Raw genomic sequence first — 27,652 nt, forward strand, 5'->3', positions numbered from 1 at the left:
GAGAAAATGTTTCTGGGATTTGAAAATTAGGAAATTGTTATTGAACATGGCAGGAGCAATCAAGCAGTCCACAGACCCTTGAAAGCAGTATGGCAGTGGGTATATTGGTACCCTAGGAGTCATTTAATCTATCATCCAGCACAACTTTAACTGAAGAACTGAAAAAAAATCACATTGGCTGAGACACTAGACTATTTATTGGGTGATTAGTCTCAGCTTTTTATACAGAAATATTCAGGTGAACTATAAGAGACAGTTTTTGTCAACTTTCACAAAATATTCTGAATCCAATAAACTTGGACACCCACAGTGATTGTGGTATGCTGGGTCTTTTGAAGACCCATTTGACAGGCTTAACCCTTTGTTTTCTGTCAACATAGAGAAATATAGAAAATCTGATGAGAAGAGGCTGAAAGCCTGAGTTGGAAAGAGATCAGAGATGAACTGAATAGCAATATATCTATGCTTATGTAAAATTAATCACACAGATAATTTCTTTTCTTCCCCCATGATGCTAGGGATAGAACCCAGGATTTTGCTCACATTAAGCAAACAGGATACCTCTGAGGCACATCCCTAGACCCACACAGATAATTTCAGTTTAAACTTATTAGATTTCTAATCATAAGTGACAAAATATATTTTTAATATGCCTTCTGTATCTTTTATTCAGTATGTACATAGGGAATATATTTTTGTTGGAGAATCTAACAGGTTTAGATAGTGGAAGATTTAAGACAGGTAGAAGGCTCACACCCATTTGACCCTAATTTCTATTCAGAGAAACAAATTGTGTACACCTAAAATAGCTGAAAATAATTACTAACACTAACTAATGATGTAGTAATTCAGAGGAAAGGAAGAAATTTTATATATATATATATATTATAGATAGATAGATGTAAAACCAAGCTCAAGGGAATGATTGAATTGAATAACGTTATTTAAAGAGGATTTTCAGAGGTGAAACTTGTACTGAAAAATCAGTTATTAGTGGAAATGCTTTCTTTGTAAATATGATTGACAGTCTTTATTAGTCCTCCATGTACATATTTGTCACTAAATAAACAAAGGTGAAACTTGCAAGTCAGTTGGTAGAGGAAAGCCAGGCTTTGGCTAGATGTCAGTAGACCGGAACTTCATGCTTCTCTCTCTAATGTTTCATAGTGGAACCCTGAGAAAGGAAAAATTTTGTCTGTTTTGTTGTTGTTCTTGTTGCTGCTGCTGCTTTGGTCTCAGCTGACCTTATATATTAAAGAACTCTTTGGTTTACTTGTGTTCTAATGTCTCCTCCAGTTCCAGAGTCTGATCTTTCAGTTCTAAGATTCCAAGGCCTCTTGAATTGAAACAGAGCAATTACTATATTTGAGGCACAAAAGAGTAGATAAAGATGAAGGATTATCTGCAGGGTTCCAGCAAAAGCATCTGGGACAGCAAATGCACACATTACATACACCCTGCTATGTGGCCCAACTCAGGAAAGATCTGTCAACTCTTCTCCACAAAGCCATGGGCTCTCCTAGGCACCACTCACCAGTGACGATGTCAATGCTGATAACAAGTTTTAAATAATACTTTATAGCAGAGTCTCTAATCTCTTTCAAAAGATAGTAATTATATTTTTATTTCCTGAAAATTTATAAATATAATTGTACTTAACATATTTGTTAGAACATTGAATCACCTTTTTAATTTAAACCCATTTCAAAATAACATTCAAACCCCTAAAAATGAATATATAGGAAAATAATTTTGTCTCTTTTTCCCTGGTAAGACCTGACTTCTCTAAATAACAAATATAAATACCAATTGACTCAGTCTATTAACAGTTAGAAATTAAAAGAGGAAAGGAGGTAATTTCCTAAGTTGATGACCTGACCTTGGTGACCTCTAGGCTAATCAGAAAGACACAAGAGATTTGGAATGCCTGATACTCAGGAGAAAAATGAAGGAGGAAACATTTTGTAGCACATTGGTCCCTTTTAATAATTTATGTACCTTCTCCCTACTTTTTAAGGATCTTCCCATTTGCTTATTTCCTTTTAGTGAGGGTAATGACATACACATAAAGGAGCCTGTCTTTTTATCTTTGGAAGGCAAACAGAAAGAACAAATTGCAAAAATTTCAGAAGAGGAGACATAGCCATGGAATAGAGTAGTGTCATCCAGAGAAGATGGGTACATCAGGCAAGTCCCCCAAACTTACAAAAGAAGAAACACCCTAACCATTCTGGACCAGGAAAGGACCTTTAGTTTTGTCACTGAAAGATCCATGTGCATTTCCCACACAATTAAGGAACAGAGTGAATTTTACTATCTATATGGAAGGCTTGATGCTAAATAAACCTGCTTTTATTCTGTTATTCTCTTTCTGTATTTATTTCCAGCCATTTAAGACAAAAAAAAAAAAAACACATCATCTTAGATTCCTACTTTTTCATTAACCTTCACTGACAAAAATCTTAATTTTGGTTTATAGTCTTTCTTATTTGCAGCTCTCTGGCTTACAACACTGGATGCCTATTCCTACCACAAGTCTGATGGGAACAGATGAGCATCTGAATTTCTTTTGATACATTTGCAAGCTGGCTCTTCACACAGACACTGAACAAATGCTTTTGAAGATAATGTTATTGGAAGGCGGGAAACTGAATACCAGGGTATATTCACAATAGTGAACCTTGCCAAGAGTCAGGCAGCAACATTCTACTTGATTTTGGCAATGATCTGATGCTAATAGAATACTGTGTCCTATGTTTGTCTTTGCAATTTCAAAGAATATGAAGAAATTTGATAGGGTCTTAAAAACGGGGAAAAATAAAATGTAAATGACAGAAAACTGTTACTTAGAGAAAAGATTAAAGGCACTGGGATCATTTAGTTTGGAAAAGGAACACCTACGGGCAAAAAAAAATGTATGTCAGTATCCTAGTGACCAAAAAAAATAGCTACTCTTCATCTTGACCAAGGAAACCATGAGAGGAAACAAGTTAAAATTAGAAAAAGGGGGAGAGAGCCTGATTAGGCATAAGGAAGATATTCTTGGCCTTGATGCTGAAACTTTGGAGTATACTGCCAAAAAAATGTTGTAAAATTTCTTGGAAACATCAATAACAATCTGAATTAATTGAAGGCATTTCTCTGTCACCAAAAGAAAAAAATTAAATCAGATGACCTTTTGAAGTCCCAGTTTGGGGGCATATTTATAAGAATTTAGCTACCTAACAGGTAAAGTCAGGCAGAAATTTCCAAGCCCAAAGGTTTTTTTTTTTTTTTCATAAACAATATTTAGGATTCTGACAATATCAAGTTTTATTTGACTAGATTTAAAAACCAGAAGTTTACACTAAAATATTTTTAAATTCTTTTTATAATGCGCCTTTTTTTTTTCCTTGCAAAATCATCTATTTTTAACAGCTTAAGCCCTTTGGGGCTCTGAGGTTATTGAACAGAAGATAAAGACATCCTGGTTTATAGAATCTGAGACATCCAAATTGACTTTTGAGCTAAGGCTATAATAAAATAAACTTTTTCTAATTTCTATAACCCATGGTCTCTTCACAGGTGAATTTATTTTACGACACTGTAATAGCCTACCCCATATGGTTCCCTAAAGCTTGATGAACAAAGCATGGAGGAGAATTAGGAAAGATGAAGACAAGAAGGAATTAAGAACAAGATTCTGGAGCATGAAAGAAGAGCATAAGAAGCTGAAACTGATCTTTCTGGGATGGGGGAGCATTGAAAGATTTCAAGTTGAAAAGTTACATAATCCAAAGTTTATTTAATTAAAACAATCCTGAAAGTGCAGAGAATGAAATAGAGTGAGATGTGGGATGCGGGTATAGCTTAAACATGGTAGCAGAAGTCAAGATGGAGCATGTCAAGTGGATTCCAGGGATCTCCGAGGCACAGTTGATAAGGCATCATGATTGGTTGGAGGGAGGATGAGGGTGGGTGAGTGAGAGAAAATGTCAGGACAAATTCTCAAATATCTGATTGCCATAGTCTGAACACTTGTGTCCCAGCAAAACTCATGAATTGAAACCTGATCCCCAATATGATGGCATTTGAGGATGGGGCCTTGGAGAGGTGATTAAGTCTTGTAGGCAAGTAGGCAGAGCCCTCAATATGGCTCCCCAAAAGACAGCTCCATTACTGTTTCCACCTTGCATGCTCAGAGCTCAGAATGAGAAGATAACTAACTATAAACCAGGAAGCCAACCCTCAGCACACACTGAGTGGGCCAGCACTTCAATCTTGAACTTCCCATTCTTCAGAACTATGATTAATAAATTTCTGTTGTTTATAGACCACCCAGTGTACGGTGTTTTTGTTATACTAGTCCAAACAGGATATATAAAAAAGATTAGGAGGGTGGAAGCCCTTCTTTTTTATTCACTTATTTGTATCTCACAAACTCCAAGAATACCTTTAAAAAGGCTCAATGGCAGATGAATGAACTCCCCAAAATTTTTGTATCTTTTTATTCGTGGATCAAGGGCATTAGATTAAGCAAATAGTTGGCTTGTCTTTAACATATATCTAAAGTTCTTTTCAGAGACACCCTTTGTTTAATCCTTAAAACAGCAGCAGAAATTATTTGACAAATAAAACTATGAAGACACCTAACCATACAATTAGTAACTGAACAGGCCAGGCATGGCATCCATATCCTCCCCTGCTTTGCCTCACCACACTTCAGGTTTTTATAGAATCCTATTCCCAAAACTCAACAAACTTTGCCCTAAAGCACATCATTTCCAAGTGCAATTCAAAACTTCAGCTACTCTGAAACCTACCTGTTAGATTGAATCCACTCGTTATATGATTTTCTGGTTTATTTGGCAATTCTAAGATAAGCTGCTCTGGTGGCTTGTGCATTAGCTGTCCCCTGGTGTCTGTCTAAAGAGTCATCATGCAGAGTTTTAATTGAATCTGCCTAAGACTCTCCTGGAGATTAAAGGTAAGTGTTTCCAAGAGGAAAGAAAAGTAATATAACAGAAGAGCTTAAAGTCAGGTTTAAGATTACAAGCAAGGAGTAGAACAATCAGATAGCATTTACAGCTATGAAATAATAGCACAACCCTACTAAGGAAATATTTTATTCTCCAGCAAAGTTTCTTAGAGATAGACAAGAGGAGATCCATTTAATCATGCACTGAATGCCACCTACAATCATGAAGTGAACCCTCAGGATAATAATCCTGAGGCTTTAATCCATGACTTCAGGCAAGTGAGGTAGTTTAAGGGGAAAGGAAAGAATTATAATTATTTTTAAACTGGCTGAACATTAATTCAGTTGGTGCACTAGGCTAAAAACTTCATAGAAGAAAAATTGCTATTTTGTATAGAATACCTTAGCAGGCAATATTTAGTTATGAAAAATAATATCAAGTGGATACAGAGAAAATTGAAAGAGTTTTTTAAAAAGAAAAAAATTAAAATCTTCAGCATAATAAATTAACAAAAAAAAAGTTCCATTTTCCTTTGACAGACAAGGAGGGCTGGGATTTTTTATATCTTTGAATGTTCTCTATTCTATTCACTCTCTTCCCTTTTTCACATTCACCAATAATAGATCATTTATCTTTTGTCAGTCTTTCTTAGTAGAATGTATGACACATTCATTTTTGGGTCTTTGTTCTTTTCCATCTCTGAGATTATATGTTCTCATGAAATTTCTGGTCAAGGTATATTTTTATTTTTAGTTCATGTGGTTTTCATACCTATAATATTCTTTTATGTTTGGGAAAATATTGGTTACAGATGATAAAAGATACCAATTTTCTATGTACAGTTTGATGTTTTGTCAATTATATTCAGCCATGTCAGTAATAATAATCAAGTGAAGACATAAAACTCTATCTCTTCTCCTATTAACTTTGCACCATGCATTAGAATACTGTGAGTCAATTCCTTATAATTCTTTGAATCCCATTTGTCTAGCTGAGTCTACTATCCCAAATATTTTGTAAGTCTTAACAAAATATCTAATAGCTATTTTTTAACCTTGAAATTAAAAAAAAAAAAAAAAACACTTCCAAGGCCAGGCACAGTGACACATGCCTATAATCCCAGCTGCTCTAGAGGCTGAGATAGGAGGATCTGGAGTTCAAAGCCAGCCTCAGCAAAAGCAAGGCACTAAGCAACTCAGTGAGACCCTGTCTCTAAATAAAATACAAAATAGGGCTTGGAATGTGGTTCAGTAGTCCAGTGCCCCTGAGTTCAATCACTGGTACAAAAAAAAAAAAAAAAAAAAAAAAGACAACACTTCCAATATTATTTCCTTTAAGTTTTGCTTGCAAACTGGATATCCTGCTCCTTATTTCTCCTCTCTCTCTTTCCTCTCCCCCCTCCCCCAACCCATCCATACTTACTATGGATAAGCAAAAGAAACCAGTTGTTAAATGTATAATCTTTCCTGATAATCTCCATGGCTAAAGTCATTTCCTTTTTTTGCAATTTGGCTCAGGTAGAATTTTGACAATGTCTTAACTAACACATGAGACAAGTCATGATTTTTCAAACTTCCAATATTCCATTCACATTCTCCTATCTCCACCACTCTTTCAACTACTTATTGCTGACCAGTACCAAAACCAATGCCACATATTTTGGACTTCTTCATAGTGGTATCCTGTTTCTTGGTTTCTATTTCTGTATCCATTACTTAGTGTTACATATTAAATAACTCTATTTAATGTCTAGAAATTACAACTATTGTATTTATGCATGATCCTGGGAACCAATCATTTGAGCTGAGTTCAGATCAATGATTCCTCTTCTATGATACCATTTGTGTCACTGGATTTCTGGAGCTGGGTCCCTAAGAGGACCACATCTCACGTGATTCACATGTTTAGTAGTTGGTGCTGACCTTCCAGGGCATTTTGTTTGTTTGTTTGGTGATATTTATTTATTTTTTTATATATTTACTTATTTATTTATTCTAATTAGGTATATATGACAGCAGAATGAATTTTGATTCATTGCACACAATTGCAGCACAACTTCTCATTTCTCTGATTGTACATGATGTAGTGTTGCACCATATGTACAGTCATACATGTACGTAATGATGTCCAACTCATTCCACCATCTTTCCTGTCCCCATGCCCCCTTCCCTCCTCTCCCTCCCCTTTGCCGCCTAATCACAGTTCCTCCATTTTTCCCATTCCCTCCTCCATTATGGATCAGCATCCACTTATCAAAGATAACATTCAGCCTTTGTTTTTTTTTTTTTTTTTTTTTTGGATTGGCTTACTTTGATTAGCATTATATTCTCCTCCACCCTCATCCATTACCTGAAAATGCCATAATTTTATTCTCTTTAAATGCTGAGTAATATTCCATTGTGCATATATACCATAGTTTCTTTATCCATTTGTCTATTGAAGGTCATCTATCTCACTCCTTGATCTATACCCAAAGGACTTAAAATTAGCATACTATAGTAATGCAGCCACATCAATGTTTATAGCAACTCAATTCACAATAGTCAAACTGTGGAACCAAACTTCTACTGCATTTTTGACCCCCACCTTGTCTGTCATCCTCAAGGGGCAACTTTAGCTTCTTCATGTGATAATCTCCAGTTACATTGACACAAGAAAAGATGTACTTCACCTAGGATCAGATGCCTCACAACATCACTTCTGCCACACTCTGTAGTTAAGGAAGCATATCACACAGCCAACTCAATATGAGTGGAAATTAATTCCACTTCTTGATAGGAGGAGAAGCAATGTCATATTGCAAAAAGAGCATTCACAGAGGGATGAGACACATTGTTATGGTTTGAATGTGAGGTGTCCCCAAAAAGCTCATGTATGAGATAAAACAAGACTTTCAGCGGAGAAATGATTGAGTTATATCCTTAACCTAATCAGTGAATTGATCCCTGATGAGATTAATTGAATGGTAACTGAAAGTGGGTACTGTGTAGTAGAGGAGGTAGGTACTTGGGGGCTTGCCTTTGCGGTATATATTTTGTATCTGGTGAGTGGTACCTCTCTTTGCTTTCTGATCATCCTGTGAGCTGCTTCCCTCTGCCACAGTCTTCTGCCGATATTCTGCCTAACCTCAAGCCCTGAGGAATGGAGCTGGACTGACAACTCTGAAACCATGAGCTCCTAAATAAACTTTTCCTCCTCTACAATTGTTCTGGTCAGATCTTTTAGTCACAGTAGTGAAAAGGCTGACTAAAACACACATTATTACAGTCAACCTTTGCAAACAATTTACTACTTCCCATAAATGTCAATATGTTATATTTTAACTATCATTCAACTCAAAGTATTTTTCAATTCCTCTTTGATAAATTTAACTACATTGTGTTTAGAAAGCACATTGTTAGTTCTAGATATTTTTGGAATTTCTGGTTATTTCATTTTGTGGAGATTTCCAATTAAATTTTCTGAGATCGAGAAATGTATGTGCTGTAACTTTAATCCTTAGAAATTTACAAAGAATTGTTTTATGACCTTACATATGGTTTATTTTAGTGAACACTCCAGGTGCACATAAAAATAATGTATATTCTGTGTTCGGTAAATATCAATTAGGTCAAATTGATTTATAGTGCTATTCAAATCTTCTCTAGATTTATTGATATTTTGTCTAATAGTTCTATCAGTTATTCACAAAAGGAATGTACAAGTTAGTGTTTTTAAAAAGAAACAGAAATAATAGAATATACACATGCATGCATGTGTGCATGTCTATACACACACACACACACACACACACACACACACACACACAAATGCTCCTGGACTTACACTGGGGTTTCTTTGCAATAAACTTTTTATAAGTTGAAAATGCATTTAATATACCTAACCTACCAAACATCATAGCATAGCAACACAGTACAATATAGAGTAATTGTTTACTCTGTAGATCACATAAATGACTGAGAAATGCAGCTCACTGCCACCATCCAGCATTGAAAGACAGGAAAAGATCAAAATTCAAAATCTGAAGCATAGTTTCTATTGAATACATATCACTTTTGTACCATGATAAAGTAAAAAATTAGTCAAAGCATCGTAAGTTTGGGACCTTTTATATATGTTATGGTCTCAGTGTTTGTGTACCACTCCCTCCACACACACCAAAAAAAAAATCATATTTTGAAATCCTAACTCCCAGGTTGATAGTATTAGGATGTGTGAAGGCTTTAGGGAATTATTAGGTATAAGGACAGAACCTTTGTGAATAAGATTAATGCCCTTATAAAATAAGCCGAGGGGTCTCATTCACAATTTCCACCACATGAGGACACAGCAAGAAGACAAACCAGGGAGCAGGCTCTTACCAGAAACTCTCTTCCAGCACCTTGATCTTACACTTACTGTCCTCTAAAACTGTGACCAATAATTTACTACTTTATATGCAGAGTTACAAAAAATGGTGTTGTGAATAGATAATTATGATTGTAATGCATTCCACTATTGTCGTGTATGAAAGAATTTTTTAAAAAATTATGGCATCTATAAGCTATCTAATTATGGTGTTTCAAAACACCTGAAAGACCTAATATAGATAGATAGATAGATAGATAGATAGATAGATAGATAGATAGATGATAGATAGATAGATAGATAGGCATATATTGAGAGAGAGATTATGGGGAATTTTCTCATGTAATTTTGGAGGCTGAGAAGTCTCATGGCATATATCTGCAAGTTGGAGACCCAGGAAAAATGGTAGTACAGTTACATCCTGAGGATGAAGGCCTGAGAACTAGGAAAACCAATGATGTAAGTTTTAATCCAAATACAAAGACCTGAGAATCATGAGAACTGATGGTATAAGTCCAGTCAAGTCCAGGAGAAGTCTGAGGTCCCAACTCAAGCAGTCAGACAAAAGAAAAACAAATTCTTCCTTCTTCTGTCTTTTTGTTCGGTCAGGCCCTCAAAAGATTGGTTGCCCACCTGTTCTGAGCAGGGTAAACTGCGTTTTTCAGTCCACTAATTCAAATACTGATCTCTTCAGGATACACCAGCATGGACATAGCCAACAGTAAAGTTTAACCAGATATCTGGGTATCTCTGGGCCCAGTCAAATTAGCATGTAAAATTATCCATCACAAGAATGTTAAAATTTTCAACTAGGCTTATGGCTTATCTCTTATTCCCATTTAGGCTGTATTTTGAAATTTTCTTATTAGATGAATAATCATGTAAGAATGTTATTTCTTCCTAATAAATTGGTTAATTTATAAATTAATCTGTTGTCGTTTTGTTTTAAATGCCAGCTAGGTCATATGCTAACATCATAACAAGGTTTAGATGACATGAATACCCAGTCATCATGCTTATGAACTGAAAAACATCTGGTCTTACTTTGTAAATTGTCAGACAATCTCTATATTTTAATTTCATATTTTATCCATTTACCTCTAAAGTAGTTATTGATATAGTTGGGTTTTAGACTATCATTTGCTATTTGATTTTTCTGTCCACTGTATTTCTTAGTCTTTTGGTACTTGTTTTCTTCATATTTTGGTTTTAGTATTAAATATTTAGAGTATTTTATTTTCTTAATGGAATAGTTAGCTATGTCTATGATATTTTTAATGTTTGCTTTAGGGGTTACAATAGCCTTCTTTAACACACTATAGTCTACTTCAAGTGAATAGTATACACTTATTTGCTATTATTTACAATTCCATTTACTTCCATCTCATTCTTCAGGTTACATGGACATATATTTTATTTCAACATATATCTTAAAATAAGTTATTTTATTATTGCTTTAAATAGTCAATTTTCTTAACATTAAAACATGGCCATTTACAGTCCCCACATATTGATTATTTAGAGATGCCCATAATCTCTCCTATAGGTCCAAGTTTTTATCTGGTGTCGTTTCTCCTCAACCAGAAGAAATTCCTTTAGCATTTTTTTATAGGACAATTCAACTGGAAATAAATTCCCCTGAGTTTCCTTTATCCTAAGTCTATATTATGCCTCATTTTTACAGGGTATTTTTTTCTGGATATATAATTCCATGTTAACCTTTCATCTTTTTTTAATTGTTTCTTTTAGTTATACATAACATTGGAATTCATTTGGACATAATCATAAAAGCATGGAATCTAATACGTTCTGATTCAGTCCCTAATGCTTCCCCTTTTTCCTCCCTTCCTCCTTTCCCCTGTTCCCTTCTCTCTAGTCTACTGATCTTTCTGCTATTTACTTATAGTTGTGGGGATTTTTTTAATTTGTATCTTGTAGATAGACATTATGGTGAGATTCACTGTGGCATATTCATGTACATACACGAGAAAGCTAGGTGAGATTCATTCTACTGTCTTTCCTATGACATCCCGCCTCCCTTTCCTTTCTTCTACTCCACTGATCTTTGTTAACAATGTTGTTCCATAATTTTCTGGCCTTCATTGTTTCAGATGAAAGACATACATCATTCTCACCATTGTTACTCTATACGTAATATGTCTAACTTTTCCAGACACCTATGAGATTTTTCTCTAAATCTTTGGTTTTTAGCAATTCAACCATGAAGTACCTAAAAGTGGTTTTCCTAGTAATTATTCTGCTATGGTCACCCTTCTTGGATTTCCAGGTTTACATCTTTCTTAATATTTTTTAAGATATATGGTCATCATCTCTTCAACCATTGCTCTGTACAATTTTCTCTCTTGTCTTTCCTAGTATTCCTACTAATTAGAATAAAATTACAAGTCAGACTACTTACAATTTTCCCACAGGTTATTGATGCTCTCTTCAGTTTCTTCAATCTTTTTATTCTTCTCTGTGCTTTAAGCTGGATTGTTTCTTTTGACTCATAATTAAGTTCACTGATAACATTTTTCTTCTGTGTCCTAGCTAATGTAAACTCATCAAATATTTTTTATTTCAAATTTTTTAATTCTAATTTGGGTTTCAGTTTTGTTTCATTTTAGATGCTAAAATAACTCGTGAACTCTTCTCTTTTTATCCTACGAATTCTTTAATATATTTTTAGAGTTACTGTAAAGTTAGTCTGCTAAATCCATTATCTGAATTGTGTGTATATATACAGAATTTTATTATTTATAACTTTGAAGTTATGATATTTCATAGATTTACAGTCTTACCAGTTTTGAAATTCCATGGTTCTTTATTATTAAATACTCCCAGTATTGAAGTTTGGTGCTCTGTCCTTCTCCCCTCCTGAAGGAAGACCCTTGCCTCATCTTCAAAGTGCCTGAAGGCACAATTGAACTGAGTCCAGCTATAGATGTTACCTGCCTGTTCCAAGGCAGATTCAACAGATCAAACATATGAGCCCCATGACAGCACAGGAAATTGAAGCCTAGGCTGAAAGAAATTAGAGGTCTCCTTAGACTTCTTGGTTTACTCCTAAAGTCCCACCAGAGGGAATTGAGCTATCAATATGTCCCAAACAGCTTAACTTTTGATTGAACTCAATGCCCCATCCCTAATGGAGTACTTTCTCATGCGTAAGATATGTGTTTGTGTGTGTGTATGTGTGTGTATGTGTGTGTGTGTGTCTTAGAACTGGACAAATGCCAAAGGCCAAGGTTTGAAATGGAATGACCAAAAATAACAGTGCTTTGAGTCTCAGACCACAAGCATTTGTGACTGTGAGATAGTAAGACCAAAAGAATGCAGGACAATGAGATGTCAAAATTGTGATATTTCAAGATTGCAAATCCATTTCTCTTTTTCAGACCTTTTTTTCTCCCTGTCTGTACTTACGCCACAATTTTCCCACATGAAAGAAATACTGGCCAGAGAAGATTGGGTATGTGTGGTGCTCTTCCAGTTTCAAGTCTGGCATGATATCTCCCTGGCTCACCAAAATGTGACTAGTTCCTCTCCAACCCACAAAAGACATTCCTCTGTCTACCCTGCCCCCAATCACTGCAAGTGGCTCAACTGCACCCTTCAGTTCCATCTGACATAGGACACAGGAAGGCCTCATCCCTCTGAAATCTTTAGACTTCTTTATACTCCTTTAACCTTCTCTTTCAGTCAACTTTGCATTTCTGTGACCAATATATCCAACAAGAACAACTTAGAAAAGTTTATTTTGACTCATGGTTTCAGCCTATGGTCAACCTACTCCATAGCTCTGGGCTTGAAGGTTAAGGAAGTGGCACAGGATACAGCTCAAGAAATGACAGCCAGGAAGCAGAGGGAGCTGCACTCACCAGGGACAAAATATAAACCCCAACTGCATTCCCCAGGTGACTTAACTTCCTCCAGCCATACTCTAACTGCCTACAGTTACCACCCAGTTAATCCATTCAAGTGGATTAATCCACTGACTAAATTATAGCTCTTGTGATATAATCATTTCTCCTTTGATTACTGCTGCATTGACACAGGAGCTTTGAGGAAACACTTTATATCAAAACCACAGCTTTTCATCTACGGTTCTAAGATAGCTTTTTAAAAAATTGTGTGTGTGCATGTGTTTACATGTACATGTCCAGTATATGTGGGGTTTCTGGTTGATAAAACCATACGCTTTTCACCTTTTTCTACATCCTAACCAGAGACAACATTTCATCTCAGCAGGATTTCTATTATTCTCTCTTATTAAATTCTTAAATTCTACCAGTTTACTCTTCATCTCCATCTAATTTTTTACATTTTTTTTAAATATTTACTTGTCTGGTTTTTTTGTTGTTGTTTCTTTTCAAATTGATCTTTTAATAAATAAATAAATGACAGCAGAATACATTACAATTCTTATTACATGTATACAGCACAATTTTTCATATCTCTGGTTGTACATAAAGTATGTTGACACCAATTTGTGTCTTCATACATGTACTTTGGATGATGATGTCTATCACATTATAAAAGTTACATCCTGGGCTGGGGTTGTAGCTCAGTGGAAGAGCGCTTGCCTTGCACACGTGAGGCACTGGGTTCAATCCTCAGCATCACATACAAATAAATAAATAAAATAAAAGTATTCCGTCCATCTAAAACTAAAAAAGAAATTTAAAATAAAGAGGAGATTTATAGCAGTTTTTAAGAGTTAATTTTGTAATTTTTCCAAATGTAGAAAACTATTTCCCTTAAATATGTGATTTTCCTTTGATTTTTCTTCTTATATGCATTTATCCTCTATTTAAAAAACAAAATGTGTCTCAAATTGTTCCCTTTCCACTTATAACTTATCTTTGGATAAGTCTAATATTTTTGTTTAAAAATGTTGTGGGAAAGAGAGAAAAGTGAAGCACTTTGGAATTATGCTTAGAGTACTGTCTTAATCACTCTTCTACAAAATCTCTCTCTTCCTTGTCCTGAGGGTGTGGCTCTGTTTAAGAAGTCAGTGTCTGTCAGTCAAGCTCTGTAGGTTATCTGGAAATAGCCCATGTTCATTTTTTCCTCTCCTAGCATTTTTGCTTAGCCAAGAGCTAGATCTCAGGTGTGACAAATGATTCATGATCTTTATTCTCAGATTGCCTATCCATTCTCCTCTGGCTCACATCACTTTAATCAAATAATAGCCCTTTCAAGATCCTTACATTTATGTTTACAATTTCCTGCCAAAATCAGATGAGATAGGTCACCATAAGCAAGATCTTCCTCACTTCAGTCCACATACCATATATTTGGCAGGTTTGTGACAAATCAGAAAACAGTATTGTAGCCATTTCCTTTTTCATTGAAAATGCAGAAGAACTTCACCCTGTTCTGCACTTCCCTGCTCTCTCCCACAAACATACAGCTTTTGTATTAGATTGTTTCTTCAGCAGTTACTGAGTGAAAGAAATGAAGATAAAACGCCTTTTCTCCACAATCTTTAACTAGAATTCTTTCTTCAAATACATGTTTGAGATGTAACTTCCAACTGAAAAGCCAAGGATGTGACAGAATTAGGTTGCACTTTCAGAATATGTATGTTTTTATTATTCTCACCCAGACGATTTAAGCAAGGAAACTTCTTGAGGCTGATGTATTATCAAACATTATTCTGCAGCTAAATCACAACTAAGAACTAGGGTTCCATTTCCTTCCAAAAACAATTTCCAAGAGGAAATGAACACTGGGTAGTTGTTATGCCTCCTACATGTCACAATTGCAACCGCTACTAACATTGCCCTGGGGGATTCATAAAACCAGCAAAATTAGTTCCCAATTAGAGGAATTCAGCCAAGTGTAATCAAATTGTTACATATCCAGGCATTCTAAGTTCATATCTAAATTTAACATGTCATAGAGTTATATGTATCACAGGAAGTGCTTTTCAAATATCACACAATAATAATCTAATTAATCTGTGACCACTTTCTCCTTTTCTCCATCCAGTAATACATTCCCAAACTGAGAAATGCTTTCAAAACAGCACTTACTAAATACATTAAGCATCTCCTACCAAGGTGAAAGCAGAGGATCCTAAGTCCATATTTCCAATTTAGCATTAACTAGATTCTTACGTTACGACCCTGATTTATCAGGCAATGGAGAAAATTCAAAACATTCCCAGTCAGCAACAAAACACTATAACTAAATATTTTTACATATGAAGGGTCATTCTTATTAGACAAAAGTGGACCTCTCTGAAACAGTTTAAAATCCCTTTTCACACTCAAACTTGATCAGTAGAAGCTAACTAATCAACTCTCAATTGGTCCACTTCATATAAAATGAGGCTAACAATAAATTACCACATTCTTACCTAACTGCTTATCACTTTTGCCACTTCTAGTCATTGCCAAATGGATCATATGCAGAAAAGGAAAAAGTATGTTTCTCAGCAAAAATGTAGCTGGGGCAAAAGGGAGGTACCAATAGTCTATATAATAGTTCTACAAATACTGCTGTCTATAATTCAGCCCCTTCTAAACATGGTAAGGTAAAGCATCCTTAAAACTCAAAAGAAAACTCTAGGAACAATGCAATCCTTTAAGAGCCATTATTTTACAATAACCAGTTACATTTATTCAGAACTAATTTCCACATCAGAACAAATAAATGTACAAAACAAAAAACCTCCACAGTCCTTTTAAAAGAAATTGTGTTTGTTCTCTTTAGATATATGTGAAGGTAGAATGTATTTTGACATATTATACATACATGGAGTATAACTTCCCATCCTCCACAGTTCATATATCAAGAATGCATGGTCCCAACAAAACAATTTAATTATTGGTCTAAGGAAGTGTGCTTTTTTTAAAAAGAGAGAGAGAGAGTTTTAATATTTATTTTTTAATTTTTGGTGGACACAACATCTTTTATTTTTATGCGGTGTTGAGGATCGAACACAGCACCCCACGCATGCCAGGCGAGCGCGTTACCGCTTGAGCCACATCCCCAGCCCAGGAAGTGTGTTTTTAAAATAAGCATTGTGAAAAGAACTGAAAATTTATTTTAATTAGTTACTCTCAATTTTTATATCTCATATCAAATAGCAACAGCTTCTTACTCATAAGATATGATTACAGTTTAAAAGGGAAAAATATAAATTTTCATAAGCTCATTTGTATCTCTTTGTACAGTGTCTCTCGGAGTAAACAGGTAAGGGATTAAAATTTGTCTACCTCTTCTCTGATCCTAATCCAATTTTTCAGATACTCAAATGGAGTATCTGCACTAGAGAAATCTCCTGCTTCTGGCTGTTTGGAGTTCATCATTGCTTATGTACACCTTCCAAGCTAAAGGCATTTTTCTCAGAACAATTTTCAAGATTTTTTTTCATGTTGGGAATTGAACCCAGGGCCTCACACATGCTACCTGAGCTGCAAACCCAGCCCAGTATCCAATATTTTTTAAAATATCTTAAAAGTAATCTTTCCTTTCCAATTATTCCCTTTTAATAGAAGTCTTTGTTTTACTTCATTTGAATTCTCCTGGCAAGTCTATGCCATGACCAGTCCAAACTGTAGGTATTCCATATTTCTTATGCCATTTGAATCATCTGCCCTTCATTCTTCACCTCCCTAGGAACAGGTTTCATATTGCAAGGAATCATATGGTATAATAAGTCAGATTAATGGTAGAAGAACATTAAAACATTCCTGTCAATGGAGGAAGAGGAAGCTCCTCTTATTTTCTGTCAAATTGATCATGGTCCATTGCCAAAAACATTTGTGTTCCTGCTTTTGTTTCTGATATAGTTCATGTTCATTTCTACTTTGGAAACTAAGAAATTGGGCACATATCTTATTATAGAGTGACTTTTTTTTCAAACTAGAAATAACTCCCTTTGTTTATATATTTACCAAGTGCAAAAAAAAATTTTCATGTTTCATTGAAACAAAGGTCCAAGAACATTTGCTGATTTCTTGTACCAAGAATACAATCCTAGCAACAGAAATGGGTCAGAACTCGTGGCAGCTACAGATTGCCAGTCACTCTTATAAGTGTGGCATAGGCATCAATAAGTCTGACATCCAGATCTCAGCAGGAAACCCAGAAAATGGAGGTTAGACGCTGATGCTCTGCTGATGAGGTAACACAGATTCCATTGTCACTGACTACCCCCTCCAACCCACAAAAGTTTCTGCTTAAGACCATGGTACAGTTTGGGCAAAATTGGTATGCTAACAACAAATTTCCCTGAATACTTTATTAATTGTCATACTAAACATTCCTTGCAATTATTTTTCTTTTTTTTTCTTTTTTCTTTTTTGTTCAAAACATTACAAAGCTCTTGACATATCATATTTCATACATTAGATTCAAGTGGGTTATGAACTCCCATTTTTACCCCAAATGCAATTATTCTTCTAATGAGTAATTGGGAAAAGAATAGAGAAGCCTGTGACTGACATAATGTTAGATCACAGAAAGCATGGATAATCTTTTTGCAACTTTAATTGAGAGCACAAAGAGTAAAGGAAAGCAGTTAAAATTATTAAAGAAGAAAAGTCTCTTTTTCTCTATATATCTGTCTCATCACAAATATATATATCAGTACATACATGCATATGTTTGTTTATAAACTTGTAAATATTTATATGTGTATATTTTTAATTAAACAATAAATCCTAAATATATTAGAGTATTCAAACATTTCAGATAAGATGAAAATTCCTCTTTGAGTAACTTTCCCCTAATTCCATCTTGTTATTATCCAGGGATACCCTCACTCTACTCTCACCCCTTTACAACCCTGCCACCTCTGTGCCATTTTTCTTTCGAATATAGTTTTAATATTTTTTATTCCTAAATCTCATTTTAAATGTTTCAGAAACAGTTTCTTCTAGTCTATTGCTTGTATCAGTCAGTTTTAATCAAGGTGAATAGAATCACTAGGAGATATATACATATCAACAGAGTTACTGATCTGGATTATGCAATTTGAGGGACTAGTTAGCCAAGTCTAGAATCTATAGGGCAAGCTTTCAGTAAGGGCAAGATGGAACTCTCAAATAAAAACTTTTTTCCATAGAGTAGAGTTTCTCCTCCTTCAGAGAAATCTCTATTCTACTTTCTAGGCCTTTCATAGATTAAATCATGCCAATTCTTATTACATAGGATATTCCCCTTTACTAAAGTCAACTAATTATGGACTTCAATCACATTTTCAAAATACCTTCATGGTAACACCTACATTAGCATTTGTTGAATAGAGGGAAGGAGTCTACACAAGTAGACATATAAAACCAAACACCATGTTACAGATGTTTCTGAACTTGTGATAGGATTTCATCCTCTTAAACCAATTGTGAGCTGAAAACATCCTAAGTCAAAAATGCATTTATTGGACCTAACTTACCAAACAGCTTAGCTGCACAGAACACTATAAAGTATCCATTGTTTATTTCATGATACCAAGGTTGATTGAGAATATAGCTTGCTGCACTGTCCTGCAAACCTGAAGAATTATCATAATTTATATTGCTATCCCAGCAAAAGATCAGACTTTAACATTCAAAGTATAATTTCTACTGAATGCATGTTGCTTTTGCACCAACATAAAGTTGAAAAGTTGCAAGTTGAAGCATTTTGGTCTTTAATTTATGTGATGTTTTTAATTAAATAGATCTTACTTCTAGTGATGTATCAAATTGTGATGGCAAAATTGCAATAAATCACAGAGCCAATCTTAAAGCAGGAGATGGAACCATCTTTATTCACCAGCCAGTGGTCCTGATCCACCAGATGGCTGGTCAAGGGGCAGGCTGCAGGTCTACACTCTTTGACCCCCTCCTGGGCTTTGAGTCCACTTTTATAGCCCAAAACCACATTAACAATAAGTGGCTATTGCTCTGATTCAAGACCATAAACAAACATGATGAGATCTAAAATCATAAGCAGAAGGGGAAGTGGGTCAAAATGACCCTAGTTGAGTACAAGTTAAAGAATAGTTACTAATGTCTAGGCAATCATTCTTTGAGAGGGTACATTGTCCAGGAAACACAGGAACCAAAAAGTGAACAATTTTATATTTATTGTTGCCATTTTGCTAAGCAACTGTTGATGCATACAGAGGCAGGTGTTCCCATGGGATATGCATTTCTTACATGACATGGAGTCTGTTAGGTTAGGGTTGCTCGTATAGCCAGGCCCATCCATGACAAAATTTATCAGTTTCTTTTTTCTTTGTTGTTTAATATCATGTTTAAAAATCATTTCTTTGCCCATGTTTTCAAAAAAATTTTCTTATATTTTGTGCTCTTGAATAGTGGGGAAGGAGTTTACACAAGTAGACTCCTTTTAATTTATTAAATAAATAACAAGAGATTAAAACAATAACAGTAAAATAGGACTTTTTTAATATGCTTCAATAAATTATATTTAAAAGTTATGAATTATTTCTTGAATTTTCCATCTAACATTTTTAGACCCCAGTTGACACAGAAAACAAACTGTAACAAAACTGCAGATGAGGGGGAGAAGCTACTGTAAAAATATGCTCACATACGTTGATAGCCACTGTATTCCTTCACTGGTTTTCTTCTAAATAAATGCATCCTAAAATAGAAAAACAGAAATGTGTCTTCTTGTCAAAGTAGATCAGCAATCATCTCTACCACTCAAGGACTCTGGTACATGAGTAGACATTGATACAGATTCTAGAAGAGGCAGTATTTCTGCACAGACATGTCAAAACTCAGTGCAGAAACCATGGTGCCTACTGTGATAAGGTGGGAACCAAAGAAGAGTAGGGGAAAATGGTTCATCCCATGCAGTAACTAGCCAAATCTGATGAAAAGCAAACCTGTACTATGGGAGGAACAGGAAGGGACTTTTTTGGGAAACTAGGTTACTAAACAACATGAGAGTACAAGCCACTGTTACACAAGTTATAAAATGTTAGGAGCTTAAGAAACTCTGTTACACTTTTTTGTGGTGTTGAAGTTGTTTCTACTTACACACCCCAGCAACAGCATTTGAATCTACAAGCACACCAAGGACAGGTGTCTCCTTTCATTTTTCTTTAAATCCTTGGCTCTTAGCACAGCACCTGACACCGTAAACACTGAATAATATGAGTGTTTGCTTTCTGGTGGATGGGTTAAATGAGGAGAAAAACTTTTATCAAGAATTATAGAAAATGTTTCCATCAATAAATGTGATTTGAAAAAGCTTATCAAAATGGAAAAGCAAGAAAGTATAAAAAATTATCCGAAAACTGAAATCATGGTTTATAAACAGCCAAGTATAAAAATAAAATTTAGGCACCAGTGGTTAGAGAGATGAATTTCAGGCCAGGGTAAAGCTTATCAGAACTGCAGGAATTTAAAATGTATCTATAGGGAGACATTGTATTTTTATGAAAAAAAAAAAAGGAAGAAAGAAAAACCAATGCAAGTGGATTAGAGAAAAAATATAGGTATGATTTAAGGCAAACAATTTAATCCACAACAATGACAAACCTGAATTACCCTCACTGTGAGCTCTCTCTGACCGTCCCCAGGATAGTGAACACTACTGAGAGAAGACAGAGAACTATTTAGACTTGGCATATTACAAATTCATGCAGTTTAACTTCAAACGGGGCCCTTGTGTTTGGCAATCCTGATTATAGCCAGGTTTTCAGTGGCTATTTCAAAATTTCTTTTCTCATTTCTCACCTGCCCTCTCTTTTTCTTCTCTGCTTGGCAAACAGCTTTACCTACTTAAGTAGAAAATTGAGGCACTGGGACCATCAAGCTCTTGGCCTTTACCTCAGTACTCATCAGAGTTTATTTCTGTGTCTATCCTTTTTTCCTAAAATTTTAATGGGAGATGTTTTCTCCCCTCCTCTGTGTGTGTTCTCAGTCACACCTCTCCCTGATTTCTGGGGGCCTTGAATACCATATTTATCACTTATCTACCCCAACTTCTTCCACACTAATGCATCCCTACATTTATTATGATTTTGAATACACAAATGTATAGCCTAACTTTAAAACAAAATAAGATAAAAATCTTCTGTTGAATCTGTACCGCCTTCTATGTACTGTGGAATTTTTTTGAACTGCCAAATATTTCTAACTGAAATCTGCCTGGTAACTCCTTTTTTTTTTTCTCATTCATATTATAAGGTCTTTGACTCCTTGAAAAGAATCATAGGGTCTCTCTCCTACCTGTCTTTCAAATTCACCTTCCATACTCACTTCCCCATTTTTCATAACTAATCTGTTCTCCAAAATCAAAAAACACTAAGATCATTTTTGCCAGTTTCTTTTAAATATTTGCACTTCACAACTGACCAGTTGCCAAGCTCTATCAATTCATAATGATTTTCAGATTTCCTTCCTGTTCTTCATTACCCAAATCCCTAGCCCTTTATACTTAGGATATTGAAAGCGCCTACTAGCTCATTATGTAAAGTAGGAAATATTACATCAATAGGTGATCCCCCAAGTTAAATTGGACAACAATGTTTTAGTGCTACTTTAAGATATGAGCTATTAGAAGAATCTGCTTCTTGCTTCTTCTCCTGTGATTGAATCTAATAGACCAGCCCCTGACCCCCACCCTTCCAAAAAATATCTTAGCTCACAGCAAAAAGAAAAAAGAGAGAGCCTGTAAAAACACAATTCAGGGCTGGAAGTATGAAAATTTAGGATGAATATTTCTAGTTTGCTCACCAATTGTATCACCCATAGATTTGATTGTTCCAATGATATTAAATGCACTTTGTAAGCAAGGAAAATTCTTAACATTGGCCACTGAAGTTACTAATTTTTTTACTATTTCTGAACAATCCTGAATGCCTCTATGATGAAGAAATTTATAATTTATCCCCTAACCAGAGTGAGCTTCTAGGCAATGGATACAAAATGCAGCAAAATGAAAGGCAATTGTGATTAGGACTGTGGGTTTTACAAATGGATTACCTGAGTTTAAACCCATGGCTCCCCCACTTACCATCTGGGTGACCATTGGTAAGTTACTTCACCTTTTATTTCTATATTACCTCTTATTTATAAGATAAGGATGATTATGATAACATGACTGTTTTAATGAGGAAATAAACAAATATGTGACAAGTCCTTATAACAGTGACTGGCTATTATGGGTTGCATGTGAGGTATCTCCCAAAAGTTCCCGTTAATGCAAGAAAATGATTGGACTATGAAAGCTGTAACCTAATCCGTCCATCTAGTTTGATAGAAGTGACTGAGTGATGAGTAATAACTGAAGGAATGTGGGACGTAAGTGGAGGAGATGAGTCACGGGGTGCCCCTACAAAGGTTCATCTTCCCTGTGACCCCTTCAGCCCTCCTCGCATATAAAAATTTCCACAGAAAATTATAGAAAGAAGAAATAAGATGAAGATATTTATTGAGAAAAATGTATAATCAAAAAACCCTAAAAGGATAAAAATATGAAAATATTGCTCTGCAATTAGAAAAGTACAAATGATACACTTTGAGAAACGAAAGGGAAAAAATTAGGTGTTTACAATAGCTTAAATAAAAACAGGGGAAAAGAAGGAAAAACCATGGGTAAGAATATGCCCAAGTTTAAAACATTTATGAAACAATACCTACTGAAAATATGGAAAGTTGAAAGAGTAAGAGAGAAAATTAATAGGGTATTACACAGTTCCTTCTTTCCATAATCATCCAAATTCATCAGTGCTGAAATACCCCTAATTCTGGAACTTTAGGAAGTTATTTTCCCTATTTTCTGCACTTTGTGCTATACTTTCTTTCATGTATTATTTTAACTTTACTGTTTATTTGTACTTTTTCTGTGAGAAAAATTTTTAAATGTCATTAAATGGTCAATTTGAGAACTTGAAGTGAAATCTAATTTAGAACTGAAAGATTTTTATGAAATAGTCACATCATGAAAGTACACAATAGCAGTCTGGCAGACATTAGTTTAATGTATAAAAATATCCTGCATCTGTTTTTGCAATATATGTTCACTTCAGAAAAGGAAAAGAAAAAAAAAGCATTATTTCTATTTGGAACAAGTAAAATTGTATTGACTGAAATGTGTTGGCCTCCTATTAAAAGGTCTATTTTCTTCCAAGAAACCATAAGTTTACCAGTGTTTGGTGTTAGACACAACTCTTAGTGAAAAATAAACCATGTCACTGGATCTCATCTTTCATTCAAAGTGGATTTCTAGTGAGTATGATAAATGCATGAGTTTCAGGTTGAAATCTATCACTAATACTATATTAGAATGAAAATTTGCACATAGATTATTTCTTAACCTACTTTTTAAACATATACTATTATATAGGTTTGACATGTAATTCAATTCAATAACCATAACATCATTCACAGTTCCAGAGTAAGCAAATACCACTGTCATTTGCCCACCCCAAACATTCCCCCCCTTCCTGGTGGTTTCCACAGCATGGAAATGCAGAGACTAATTTTCTAGAAAAATGCCTAATGTTTCATTATACACCAACTCAAGGATGTTATATAGTTTCAATTTCAAAAAACTTATTTTCTTTCCAACTCTAACCCTATTACCCAATTTACAGTCATGTTCCAGTCTGTTTTCTGAAGTATACCATGCTCAGCACCTCTACATCTATAGACAAGTTGTCCTTCCTAGGACATCTTCTTTCTGTTTCCAAACTCTACCTGCACTTTAGGAGTTAGCTCAAGGTTCTCTTTCTGTGTGTAGCTTTCCCCAAGGCCCCTTAACTTACTGGGTTCTGGTTCTTCAGAACTCTTTTAATCCTGAGACATGCCACTCACTCATTTGTATTCATAATCTATACTTTTATGGTTGCAGATATTTTCTTGTGTGCTAGTCTTGGGACTCTGGGGAGATTATAAATTCATTTAAGACTGGAGTCTTCTTTACACTTCTTTTTATACTGTGCAGTACATTTCCATAGTGGACTAGCACAAAGATTTTCAAAGAATAAGTGCTTGATAAATATGAATGTTAATTTTCACAGGATTTTAAAAGAGTTGAAAAATGAGGAAAAAAAAAAACTCTCAAATTCAAACTTCAAGTTCACTCATGGTGGCTCCATGACACTGAACCTGTTAACCCCAGTCAACGTATTCTTTATAATGTAATGAAGAATCATCAGATATTTTCAGAATTTACCTGTACTTTTTCCATGAAATTTTATTCCAGCAAAGTTAGCCTCACAAAAAGAAAGAAAACTTCTATTCTGTACTTTGGACAATTGGAAAAGCAGTCACATTTTTTACTCTCTTTTAGGTCTCCATTCACTTAACAACTATTTAACTGTTTATTGAAAGCCTACTGTGCACAAAGGAAAAATTTACTAAAGATTGGAATGTTACTATTTTGTGATCCATTCCTTTATTTCTTGAAAATCATCCTATCTTCAAAAGTCCTCTTAAGTGCAAATACTTCAGAGAGAGGAAATGTTGAGCCATGTATTATGAAACCACATTTACCAGGATTATTCGACTATTGTGTGAGTGCAAGAATTGTACTGGAGATGACTGTGGAAGGCAATGTGTTAATTGCTAAAGGTAAACTTCCTTATAATCTGCCTAGAAAACACCCAAACTCCTTCCATACAGGTGAGCAGGGATGTATTTGACTCTCTCTCTCATTTTCCTAATTCCCTGAAGCCAATCTTCAAATTTTTCACATATATATATATATATATATATATAGAGAGAGAGAGAGAGAGAGAGAGAGAGAGAGAGAGAAATTCAAGCACAACAATTTTCTAGTTACAAATTCAGTATTTCAGGAGGGGAAAGCCTCTTTTTTCTTTATTATCCAAAGAGCTTATTTAAACATTTGGTCCTGTTTCAACAATGCATTTTGAAACCCTTAAACAAGTGTAATTCTTTTGTCTAACCTAAGAGGAAAACAGAATTTTTTTTTTCCATTTCACAAAGGAAAGGCTAATCTTCCATAAAATGCAAATACCAGAATCAACAAATATTATGTTTAATTTGTTGGTCAAATATGAATGATCAGACAGACTAAGGGAATGTCTGAGAACAGGTCTGTAAGATTTTCATCCTGTCCTTGAGAACTGAGCTGTGCGGCTTTGCTGCCCTCTGGAGGCGAGTCATGAATCATCACCTCCAAAAATTGAGCACTTTTTAATATTGTTATTATGTTAGTATTCTTGGGACTTATTAAATTACCAACTATATTAAACAAATCATAAATTTCAAAAATTACTACAATACAAATTGTCTTGTAAATTCCAAAAAACTTGAAATCACTACATTATTAAACTCTGAAATTTAAATTTCAAGTTCATACCAATATAAAGTATTGAATCTATTATTTAACCTTTATGGCCAAATGATGTGGAATAAGCATTTAATTCAAAATGATTCAGAAAATGTGTGCCCAATTCATAGTCCTGGATTCTCTACATGAAATGCAATAAATAAAAATGATTCAAAAGGAGGACACACTCAAATCCACTATAAATTAAGTTATTCCTTTGTTTGTAGGTGAATTCAAATTTGTAGATAGTAATATATTGATGTTTCTATTGCTAAAATTTTCCTCCTAATTCATGATGGTGAAGAAGCAAATCCTGTAAGTGTAGATCCCATTTATTTATTCATCAAGCTTTTATTCAAGTCCTCCACATATTCTGTCTGAATAACATCAAAGGTCAGTTGAGAAACCAGTGAATTATTTAATTCTCTCCTATATGCCCTCTGATAATCGAAGCATGTGACCAAACTTACATTCAGCATCAAAGTCAGAGCTATCAGAAAACTGACCTAGGTACATTCACATTCACCTCTTCTCTCCATCTGCCTGAGCAATCAAGTAATTAATATGTATTAAGAACCCTGCCTGCACAGTGTAAAAGTTCTAAAATTTGAAATTCTAGGGAATTGGGAGTCAATTTCCAGATTACATACCTGTCAGGACTTTGGAAATATACATTGAAATGTGGTGCTGGAGTGGCCACTAGAGGTCAAGCCATGTGGACTTTTTTGAGGCTGTCCATCTGCAGAATGGCCCTGCTGACCTTTCTCCTACTCACCCAGCTACCAGAGCCTCTCCCCTCAGCTAGCTTACCCCAATCAACTACTACTGTATTCCCCACCCCAGTGTTCCCAGTGCCCTGGGCTCCAGATTGTTATTTGAATCCTGACTCTAAATTGTATCTTAATGACAGATCATTAATTGATGTCTCTATCTTCTCATGTGGTTTATTATTACTATTATTATTTATTTTTATTATTATTATCAGATTCAAATAAGGGAAACCTTAGTGGCAATACAGGCAAGTGCACCTAGTTGATCTTACAAGATGGTTGTGATGGTGTACAAAAAAGAATCCAGACTTTTAATTTGTTCTCTGGATTCATTGACTCATTAATCAACCAAGTCTTATTGCTTTTTTTTTTTTTTTAAGGTCACGCTCAGCTAAAGAGTTCTCTTGCATCTTTTAGATGATTTCAAAAAAAAAGAAAGAAAGAGAGAGAGAGTACAGCTCAGTTCAGTCCAGGCCAGACTAATCACACAAGTGCAATCTAAATTTCAAATTAAAACTTCTTCCTTCTACTATCTTTCACGTGCTTCCGGCTTAGAATCCTGCAATAGACACACAGAATAAAGTTGGCATTCCTGTCTCTTCCATGTCCGCCCCCACCTTTCTCTTTTGCTGGGTCAGGTCTAGGGAAAAGGAGTTGGCAGGAAAGCCAGTTCACACGAAATGGTACAATTGTGACCTTTCATCATTGCCCTCTGATCTACAAGGCTGATTGTTCCCTGAAGGGATTTGAGGGGCAGACTCTTGGAGAACCTCTCACTAGGGGTATCAACTGCATTTTCTGCCACACATGGGCTTACTATTCTGCCTTTCCTAGACCTGGCTTGTGCTTTCTTTTCCTTAACTCCCTTCACATTCAGACATACTATAGGGTGAGATGCCAATCCTTGTCTTTCCTGTATTCACAATGTTTTCACAGGAAGCACCTCTTTTTTCTGTCCAACCTGTGACAGTCCTTGCTCAGTGCAGCCCTCTGTATACGCTAACAGGCAGAAGCATCTCCATCCACAGCCTCCCACCTTTAGCCTCCTCAGGCATGAGCCAAATGTGGGTTCCTATTTCTCTCTTAAATTCCAGAAGACCCAGGCTCCTTGACATCCTTTCCCTCTTCCACAAAATGAGAGGAGGAACAGCACACCTATAGTCTCCAGTCATTTCTTAACTCCCAGTTTCTATAACTTCTACCTGTTCCGAAGCACAAATAGGTATTTGTCTAATCCTTATTTTGTGTCACCATCTTTCAAATATCATGCAGATTGTTCAATATATTTAACAACTTAGG

This window comes from Callospermophilus lateralis, chromosome 10 (genome assembly GCF_048772815.1).
Source record: "Callospermophilus lateralis isolate mCalLat2 chromosome 10, mCalLat2.hap1, whole genome shotgun sequence".
Classification (NCBI taxonomy): domain Eukaryota; kingdom Metazoa; phylum Chordata; class Mammalia; order Rodentia; family Sciuridae; genus Callospermophilus; species Callospermophilus lateralis.